Source organism: Acomys russatus, chromosome 6, assembly GCF_903995435.1.
Source record: "Acomys russatus chromosome 6, mAcoRus1.1, whole genome shotgun sequence".
In the NCBI taxonomy this organism is placed as follows: domain Eukaryota; kingdom Metazoa; phylum Chordata; class Mammalia; order Rodentia; family Muridae; genus Acomys; species Acomys russatus.
Window position 1 is genome coordinate 21,002,472 of NC_067142.1, and position 10,051 is coordinate 21,012,522.

Below are 10,051 nucleotides of genomic sequence, written 5' to 3' on the forward strand. Positions count from 1 at the left end.
CGACAGTATTTTTAGAAGGACAAATAACTGTAATTCACAAATCCCATCCAACTCCAGAGATAAGTGGCCAGAATCCGCCAGAGACGCCTTGGTGCTTAGGTTGGAGGGTCCCTCGCTGGGTGGAAACTGTTCCGAGCACCCCTGGCTCCTGCCCACTAAATGCAGGCCTCCCGACTCGTGATACCCAAAATTGTACCCACAGTATTTCCAAACGCCCTGAGGGAGGTTCTGACTCCAATGGGGCTGCTGATTGCTGGAGACTGTTTTCCTCATTCGTCTACTGAGGACATTCTGAGCGGTTTATTTGTGTTTTCTCCCACTGCTGTTTATTCAACCTTTCCTGGCAGCCTTCTTCAGTTTCCTACTTCACCCCCACAAATTTTCTTTAAAAATAACACACCATTTGTTTCATGTTTATTTGAAGCAGAACCAAAAGACTAACTGTGGTTATATCATCATAGCACAAAGATATATAATTACCAGGAAGAAAAATAAAATAAAGGCTACAATACTTCACCACCAATGTCCTAAAATAAAGGCTACAATACTTCACCACCAATGTCCTAAAATAAAGGCTACAATACTTCACCACCAATGTCCTAAAATAAAGGCTACAATACTTCACCACCAATGATGTCCTAAAATTTAAGGACTGGGAGGAAGCCAGGAGACCATCTATTCCAGGGTGTATTTGAGCTTCATGCAAAGTAAAAACAAAAGTGTGTATGTGTGCATTTTTTTCAGAGTTTACACACGTACTCAAAATCCTCGAGGATCCAAAGTCAACAATGAGCCATCAAGCCTGGCGTGGTCACCCACAACTATAGATCAGAAGCCCCCCCAAATTCTAGGTCAGCTTGGGCTACACAGTGAATTTCAAACCAGCCTGAGACCCTGTCTCAAAGCAAAACAAAAAGAAGGAAGAGGAGAATGTGGAGGAGGGAGAGGAAGAAGGGGAGGAAGGGCAGGGGGAGCACAGTCAACCTAAGAGCTCTCTCCCTCACCCGGATAGCGTCACACACAGTCTTCAGGTGAATTGACGAGATCAGGAAAGAATTACTTTAGCTGGGGTCAGTGGAGCAGGGATACAATCCCAGCACTTGGGAGGTGGAGGTGGAAAGATCTGGAATTCAAGGCTGTTCTCAGCTACACAGTAAGTTCAAAGCTAGCGGGAGAAAACAGTGCAGTCGCTGGATCTGGGAAGGGGGGAGTCATTTCTGGATCTCTTACCACAGTTACAAATAAACACGTACAATCATCAGGCTGGTCCAACAGATAGGGAATTCCAGAAAGGTATTCACTACCTCCTAGACAACAGTAAAGCTCCTTTTAAAGGAAACCTGTGTTTTATGGGCTGCTGAGATGGCTCCAAGGGTAAAGGAGCTTGCTTTGCAAGCCTGACAACCTGAGTCAGATCCTGGCATCCCACGGTAGGAAGGAGTCAAATTCTCAAAGTTGGCCTCTGACTTCCACACGTGTGCTGTCCCATGTAACCCTCTCCCACATACTCACTGATGATAACAGCAATAGTAAAGTTTTTAAAAATTTAAAATAAAGGTATAAAAGCAAGCTTATACTCTCAGTGTTAACTAGGAGGGTGGGACAGTTTGAAGGCTCTGGAAACAAACATAGCATAATTCATTTTAAAGTCTCTAGCTATTAAAACAAATATAACTGTGTTTTTAAGTATTATTTTTATATTAAAAGGAAATTTGATTCTCCATTTTTAAAATCTTTATTGAAAAATTTAGATCATAAAATTTTTTAAGTATAATACCGCCATGGCTCCTAAAGAGTCAATGGTAATAAATAGGCAGGCGTTTTTAATTCCCATTGTACAAAATCAGATAGGTTAACATGTAGGTTTCTTTTGTTGTTTGAAACAGGATTTTACTGTGTAGCCAAGGCTGGCCTCAAATCTCTTGCTTCTCCTTCCTTGTCTTCCAAAGTGTGCGGCTTACAGACCTGAGCCACCAAACATGGCTTAACATCCCAAGATGGCCAAGTGGTTGCCAGGTAGCCGCATTTGGGACAGCCACTTGGCTTTCATGAACAGAGTTCTTTTCACTTCCCTCCACAAACACCACACTAACAACTTAGGTGCCAGACAGGAAACTATTTTTAAAGTCCTATTCACAAACTATTAACTTCAAAACAATGCTTTCTACAATTTAAGAGAAAACTTTACAGGAGGATATAGCAATATTCTACCTTGAGCCCTGATCTACAAACTTCCATAAAGTACAAGAATAAACACACACACCAAAACAAACAAACAAACAAACAAACAGGAACAGTTCACATAGTTTCACCAGATCAGTGACAAATCAGCAAAGCTGGAAAAATATTACCCCATGTGACTTCATGTTAATGGATTCATATCATTACTTTTAGACAAAAGACTGGCCTAGGTAACTGTACACATTTTACAAGTAAATCAAAGTTTATGTTGACCATCAAAACAACTTACGGGTAATAAGCATTTGACAAACAATACAGAAGCGAAATATTGTAACATATGAAGTAGCTGAAATCTAGGCTTTGTAAAATTTTATTTTTGCCTATGTCTTATTAGCCCAGGCTGACCTCAAACCCAATATGTAGCCAAAGATAACCTTGAATTTCTAATTCCTCCGGCCTCCAGCTTCCAAACCCTGGGATTTCTGGCATGCATCACCACAGCTGGCTGGAATCTAGTAACTTAAGAACCATTTGCTTTTAAGAATTGCAAGCAAACAAGATTATTCATTTTTCAGTGATTAGTGTCCAAATAGGTGAGTTTGCGTTCTCAGACAAATGTCTCTTCAGGGACTGAATCAGATACATCACCAAATAATAAAGTTAAATTACTACTGCCCATTTTTTCCCCAGCACATGCTGTGCTCATTAGAATGGCATCCACAAAACAGAGTAAGTGTCAGCATTACAAAAACACAACTCAATGACAGGTTTAACCCTCCTTAAATACAAGCACTAGATATGAATCCCAAACTAGGTGCACTCAAACTCTAAGAAGAAAAATGTATACCCTGGGTAGACTGAAACTCTTTTCTCTCTACATTAAAACCCCCAAATAGAAAATATTTAAGCCAGCAAAAGTCACAGAACTCACTGCTTTAAACAGTGTCCTTAGTCCTTTAAAATGTTACTCTTCTGTTTGGTGATAATTTTCTAGCAATAATGAAGACACTGTTTTCACTGAGTTGCACATTATCTTCTCCTTCTCAGTGTCCTGGTCTACAAACACAATTATCAATTTAAAAAGTATCAGGCTTGTTGCCAAATACAAACTTTCACAGACTGGCCATTTCATAAGAGATGTGAGCTGACTGCTATGAAAACAAATAAAACCACTGATTACAAATCCAGAAAGGAGGGGAAAAAAGCATGGAGGAAGAAAACAAGAACTTCAGCTCACTGGTTTTCCCTACAGGACCTTGATTAGTAGGGGGCACCCCTTTATTGATTTTCATTCAGAGGTTCACTATCAGGGCAAAACCCCAAAACTGGAAAAAAAATGCCAGGGAAGCCTTCTTCTTCTTCTCTTCTTCTTCTTCTTCTTCTTCTTCTTCTTTTGTTTTTTTGTTTTTGTTTGTTTTTAGTAACCAGAACTGGAGCCTGTTTTTCATTGCCACGGTCAGCTTCCCGGTGATACAGATGCTAGCCAGCTTCAGTGGCCCAACTGTCAAGCCTATCTGCTTTTTCTCCAAGAATTTCCTCTTGAGCCGACAAAACAGAAAGCTCTTTAGGGCCTATTTCCCTCAACTACACAGATAATACCACCCTTGAACAACTTTTCCTAACATTAACTGGACATGGGGTGTTTTCACTTAAGTTTTAACACCTTTCATGTCCCTAGCTCCATCCTCAGCAAAGCACTGTTTTCCTTTACCGGACAGCTCATCCCTCCCTCCCCCTCCCCCCAACGACCTTTTAAAAAAAACAAAACAAAAACGCCAACTACTATCACCAACAGACCTCTAGGCCCAGACAAGAGCGCTTTTTGGCAGCACCCACTGATAACATACCTAAAAGGTATTCACTTCCGATCCCAAATCCCTACTCTTCAACTCAAAGTCCTTTTATATCGGTAGATTCTAAACTTACTAGGATCGTATACCTAATTTCGAGCCATCTCCAATACAAGCCTGAGTCTTTCTCCCAGTTTTCAAGCCACCCAAGACCTGTCAGGTGTACGCTAGACAGCTGGCCCATCTCTGTCCCCAAACAGACCTCCAGGTTCGCCCTTCCCGCCGTCCTCCAGCCTTCTCCCACTCTGACAGTCTTCCACAGCCCAGGGGACCTCGGCAACGCCTACGGTCTGTCCCCGAACCCGCCGTCCCCCTTCTAGATCCCCCTGACCTCTGTCCGGGTAAAGCCGGGACCCCTCGCCCAGCAGGCCCTACCTGCGGGTCCAGGATCGCCCCCAACACCTGCCACCAGGATACTCAGCCTGCAACGTTAAAGCATAATCAGCTCCTCTTCCCGAAAGCCACGGCATTCCTCGAGCCGTCCCCCTCTAAAATAAGCTCACCTGCGCTCCGCCGGGAGACCCCCAGTTCATCCCCGCCTCCGCCATCTTCGGGGACCTGCCCCCGGCCCTACACCCCTCCCACAGCTCCGCCTGAGCCGCACTGCGCCTGCGCGGCCGGGGCGCCCCACCCACTAAAGGTAAGGGCAGAGGAGCTTCCGGTAGCAGCTCTACGAGCTCCCTCGGCTCTTCTGGGACGGGGCAAAAGGATTTCCGGTTTGCTGGAAACTCCAGGTTGGTAGGAGGCGTGGACCTTGTCCCGGACGAGAAGCTGCGGAATCAGCTGCTGTTGGCCGACTGGGTAGTGGAGGGCTGTGACGGGTGCCTCGACTCAGTGGGCGGAGTGAGGGAAACCGTGCGCGGGCGCTCGTACGCGCGGCCGGAGACCCCGCCCTCTGCGTGGGCCTCAGTTGCAAACAAGGGCTCTGTGATGCTCGCCTCAACTTCTTTCTGCCCTGGAGTCCGCCTCAGCAGCCTTTCTAAACACGAACTGAAAGCAGCTCCTTTCTTCTATAAAGATTTGCACCAACGAACAACACAACACCGTATCACCACTTAACTGTCAAAATGATCCTGTCCTTTTAATTTAAGAGCTTCCTTCTTTTAAGACAAGAGTCTGACTGTGTAGCCTTAGCGGGTCTGAAACCACCTAGGAGACCAGGTTGGCCTCACTAAGCTTGCCTGCCTCTGCTTCCCCAGTGCTAGGGCGGGGGGACGTGGGGGGGCGGGCCGGGAAGGTGTGTACCACCACGCCCGACTGAAACCTTCCTTATAGAACGGGAACCAATAATTAAAGGTGGACAGATGTTGGTGAGTGTGTGGATGAACTATTGTTCTGGATGAAAAAGAAATGGTACAGGGAAGTTTTATTTTATTCCTTGAAAATTTCAAGGGTTCGAATGGGGAAGTGGAGGGTGGATCTGAGGGAAGATTTGGGGAGGAAGAAGGAAGTAAATATGATGAAAATACATTGTATGCCATCCTCAAGGAATTACATTTTTAAAAGAAAATTTTCATTCGTGTATACAAAGTATCTTGATCATATTCCCTGCCCCCAGCCCACCCCCATATTCCTCTATAGAGTGTTTTTTTTTTTTTTAAGCCAATACTAAAGTCTGTCTTGATTGCCTCCCTTTCTTGGATGTTCTATGTTCTTTTGGGGGGCTTAGCCAAAAATATATTATGAGTGTAGTCTGATTACATTGGTCTTAAGGAAGGGTTTGTAGGAAATATGGGTCTAAAGTAACTACTTTAGCAGGAAAGTGTCATTTGGTTAGAGCCTTTTTCTTTATTTTGAACTAACGGTCAGCTGCATTTTTTCTTTTCTTTTTTTAACTGTTGCTGGCCCTTTTATCAACACATTTATTTCTTCAAAATAAAAGAGAAACTAAACTTGGACCAGAAGTCACAGCATGTATTAATATAAACATTTTTGTATTTCTAATGTTTTTCTCTAGCTTTTAAATTTAATTCCTACAGTTTGTGTGCGTGCGTGCGTGCGTGTGTGTGTGTGTGTGTGTAATAATTAAAGACCTAGACAAATTATTCTGCATAGAGGAAGAATTTTGTAAAAAAAAAAAAAACAAACAAACAAAAGTATCCTGGTGATGGTTAGCCATCTTTGTCGACAAGGCACTCACCCTGGGAGCACCTATGGATGTATAAGGAATTTCTAGAAAAAATTTAAGGAAAGAAGCAGCAAGCTGGGTGTGAGTAGCAGCACTGGGGTCTTACGCTGAATAAAAGGAGAAAGCTTGCTGAGCAGCTGCACTCATCTCTGTTTCCTCACTGCATACTCAGTATGACCTCACCTCCACCCACACCCCCATGCCTTCCCTCTGGTGACCGCCTGTGTCCTCCCAAACCATGAGCCAAAATAAACCCATCCTCCCTCAAATGCTTTGGCCAGGTGTTGCTTTTTCACAGCAACATTAAAGTCCAAAACAAACTGATGTCAGGATAGGAACTAAGAGGGTGGTGAAATCACATAGACTTTGGATCACTTTGAAGTTAGTTCTGTGCCACTGGCTTGCTGGGGAAGATTTTTTGAAACCTCATTGTGTCTTGGCACTGAGTGCTAGAAATATCCCTGATTTGATAGTTCTATCGTTCCCTTGCCCCAATAATGGTGCACACTGTTTGATCTTTCAGTGGTGCAGGTCATTGGGCAAGCTAGAAGAATAAAAAACTATACCTAAATGCAGGCAGACATCCACAGAGGTCACTGGAGGGGAGGCACCATGAGACCTAATGGTAATTACTCTCTCTGGGCTGGTGCTTCAGTAAGCCCTATTCTAAGTTTCTGAGAACCTGGTGCTTGGAAATCTTACCCAAATTAAAAGTATCCAAACATTAAAACCGAAGAATACAGAAAATTTTTCTGTCAGTAGCTGGAGCCCCAAAATACTAGAAAGTATCGTATCTTTTACGGTATTTTGTTTGTTTGTGGTCTGCCCTGGCTGACCTGAAACTCACTATATGAACCAGGCTGATCTTGAACTTACAGAGATCCTTCAGCTTCTGCCTCTTAAGTGTTGGGATCACTGGGGTCATGTGCCTGTATCACCAAAGCTGGAGGTTTTCTTTTATCATGTTTTAATGTGAAACACTGCTTTTGTTTGGTTCTAGCCCCTCTAACTCCAACTTTATGTGCTGACATATGCCACAGTATGGTGATATCAACTGCTGTAGTAGAACCTTTAAGAGGTAGGTGGGGCCTAATAAACAGTAATTATGCACTGTGGGCTCCACTCTCATGAATGGAGTGATTAAAGACTGGTGTGAGTGGATTCATTCCCAGAGAGCAGATTGTGATTTAAAAAAAAAAAAAAAAAAAAAAAGAATAAGCATAGTGCCTCTTGACAAGCTCCTGCCCTCTTGCCCATGTCCCCTCTATACTACCTACCATGTTGTCACATAGGTAGAAGGCCGTCCCCAGGCTGAGCCAGCATGGCCAAGTGGTCTTGGATTTTTGAGCTTTCAACCCTGTGAGCTAAGCAAAAATCTTCTCTCTATAAAGGACCCAGTCCCAAGTATTTTGTTATAGCAGGCAAAGCAAAACAGACTAATACAGATATATATAGTTAAGGGAACTGAAAAGGGATTTGCTTCTTTGAGGTTATTGCATGAGTCATTTATTATTAGTGCATTTGTCCCTTATATAAATGCAAGCTGAGCAGCTAAGCAGACACCACGCACTGGGCCTTAGGAAGAAAGTAAATAGACAAATTACCTTTTTGTTGCTTACATTCTAGTGGGAGAAACACAATAAATAGTTAAATGCATATGTAATAGAAGTTGAGGCAAGTGTTGGGTTCTTTCTCCCATTGCTGTGATGAAATACCTGGCAAGAAATGACTGACGGCGGGGGAAACAGTTTATTTTACGTTACATCACAAGAAAGGCCGCGATCTATCACAGTCTGCTGATCAGTTTGGAGAAGGGACAGGAAATGTGATTAAGCTAAACAGCCTCCAGGCTAACTCCCAAGGACCAACTTTCTCTAGCAGGCCTCCACTTTCTTTATGGAGCCAGTTCTCTCTTCCACCATTGCGTGAGTTCTGGGCTCGAACTCAGTGAGATTGTTTCGTTCCGTGCCGTACCCACTGAGCCATCTCGCTGACAAGGCTCCACTTCCTAAACACAATCACCCGCTGGAAACTGACCAAACACACAGGCCTGGGGCAGACGGTGTACATTCAAACCACAAGCGCTAAAAAGATGTACCTTGAGTGAAAGGAGATACCCAGAGACGTGATTTCAAGTGTGAGTTGAAAACTGTGAGGGAACTGCGGAGGGCAGGATGAAGAACAGCTGTGAGGATACAACAGCTGGAAGTTCCGTGTGTTCCCAGAATTGAAGAAAAGGCGGAGTCACGTGTATGAGTGGAGGGAAGAAGGAAGATGATAATAATCAGAGATGAAGGGCTGGAGAGATGGCTCAGTGGTTAAGAGCACCACCTGCTCTTCCTAAAGGTCCCGAGTTCAATTCCCAGCAACCACATGGTGGCTGGCAACCATCTATAACGTGATCTGATGGCCTCTTCTGGCTTGCAGGACTGAAAAAAAAAGCTACCACTTAAGGTTGTATATTAACATCATGACTTGCCCCGTGTTGTTTGTCAGATATCGTGTGTGTGTGTCGTGTGTGTGTGTGTGTTAGTGATTGTGTGTATAGGCATAGTTGTGCTTATGTGTGGAGGTGAGGTTGATACTTGGTATCTCCCTCGTTTACACTCCGCCTTAATTTTTTAGATGAGTTCTCTTACTCAACCTAAAGCTCATGAATTCGGCTGCCTGACCAGCAAGCCCCAGGGGTCTTCCTGTCTCTGCCTCCTCAGCCCTGGGATTACAGCTACGTGCTGCCATCCCCAGGTTTTCTATGGATGACTCAGATTGGACTCAAGACCTCACACGTCTCTGGCAAGCACTGTACTACTAAACCTTCTCCATGGTCCTTCAATTCACTCTTATGCCAACCATGTCTTCAAAACCTTTTGAATTAGATACCTGAGTAGTCCTCAACTCTAACTGTATGTTAGAACCACCTGTAAATTGATTAAAGTACTATGCATGTGTTGTGTCTGACATCTTTCTAGGACCTGAACTGTACCCACTCTCCATTTCCAGTTTAATTGGGTTGAAGGACCAACCCAGGCCCTTTCAATAAAGTTCTTATATAATATATATTCCTAAAGAAACCCCAGTGCAGGCAGAATTTGGAAGCACTGGCTTCATCTAAATTTGTCTAGCTTCATTGGACAATTAATAGCAGAGGAAGCAGAAACTCAACATCTATCTGTGCATTCCAAATCCTGTGTTCTTAGCTGCTCTGTCAACATTTGCATACAGTAAGCAGTTAAAAACTCACTGAGACACAAAAATAAATGAGAGAGCCACTTACCTTCAATAAGTTCATCTCGGGCAGCAGAGGTGTCAGTAAAGCAAGCCAGTTTAGCTCACATAAATGGACACAAGCAAAGTGAGAACTCCCGTTGAGATCAGACATGCCCTGTTTTAATCTAGATTGGCGTGGAAGGTAACCAGCGGCAGGGCATGTAGGAAGGCAGGATTGCAGGTGTCAGCTGGGAGATGGCGCAAGCAGTCACTGAGGCAATGGCAAGGGCCGCAGGATTGGCAGTGCTAACTGACCACTGATGTGAAAGTGACGAAGGACTAAGTGGAAGGGGCTTCCAAGTTCTGAGCCAGAGAAGTTCAGTGGAGCAACACTGTTGATTTAGCTAAAGAGTTGACATTTGAGCTGGGGTTGAATGACTTCAAAGGACTTGGAGTGTTCAGATAGAAATGTTCACTAGAGCAGTGGAAATGTGAATCTGCAACTCGAGTGAGCAAATATGTTTAGAAATCAAGAGCCTAAGATGGTTCAACTGGTACAGCATTTGACACAAGTATGAAGACCCAAGTTCTATTCCCAGAATTCATGTAAAAATCCAGATGTGGTAGCATGTGCTTATAATCTCAACACTGGGAAGGTAGAGACAGGTGGGTGCCTAGGGCTTAC

General features: G+C 43.9%; 1 protein-coding gene across 3 annotated transcripts in view; it reads right to left on the reverse strand.

The window, feature by feature from the left end:
• Positions 1–9,569, reverse strand: part of Insig2 (insulin induced gene 2) — a 28,046-nt gene extending 18,477 nt beyond the window's left edge. Inside the window, exon 1 of one of the 3 annotated variants that reach the window (XM_051147274.1) lies at positions 4,535–4,672. The gene's annotated coding sequence lies outside the window, so the exon portion shown is untranslated. Of the gene's footprint in view, positions 1–4,406; positions 4,673–9,433 lie in introns of those variants that run through there. The other 2 variants (XM_051147273.1, XM_051147275.1) reach the window with 2 other exon arrangements.
• Positions 9,570–10,051: the final 482 nt, after the last annotated feature.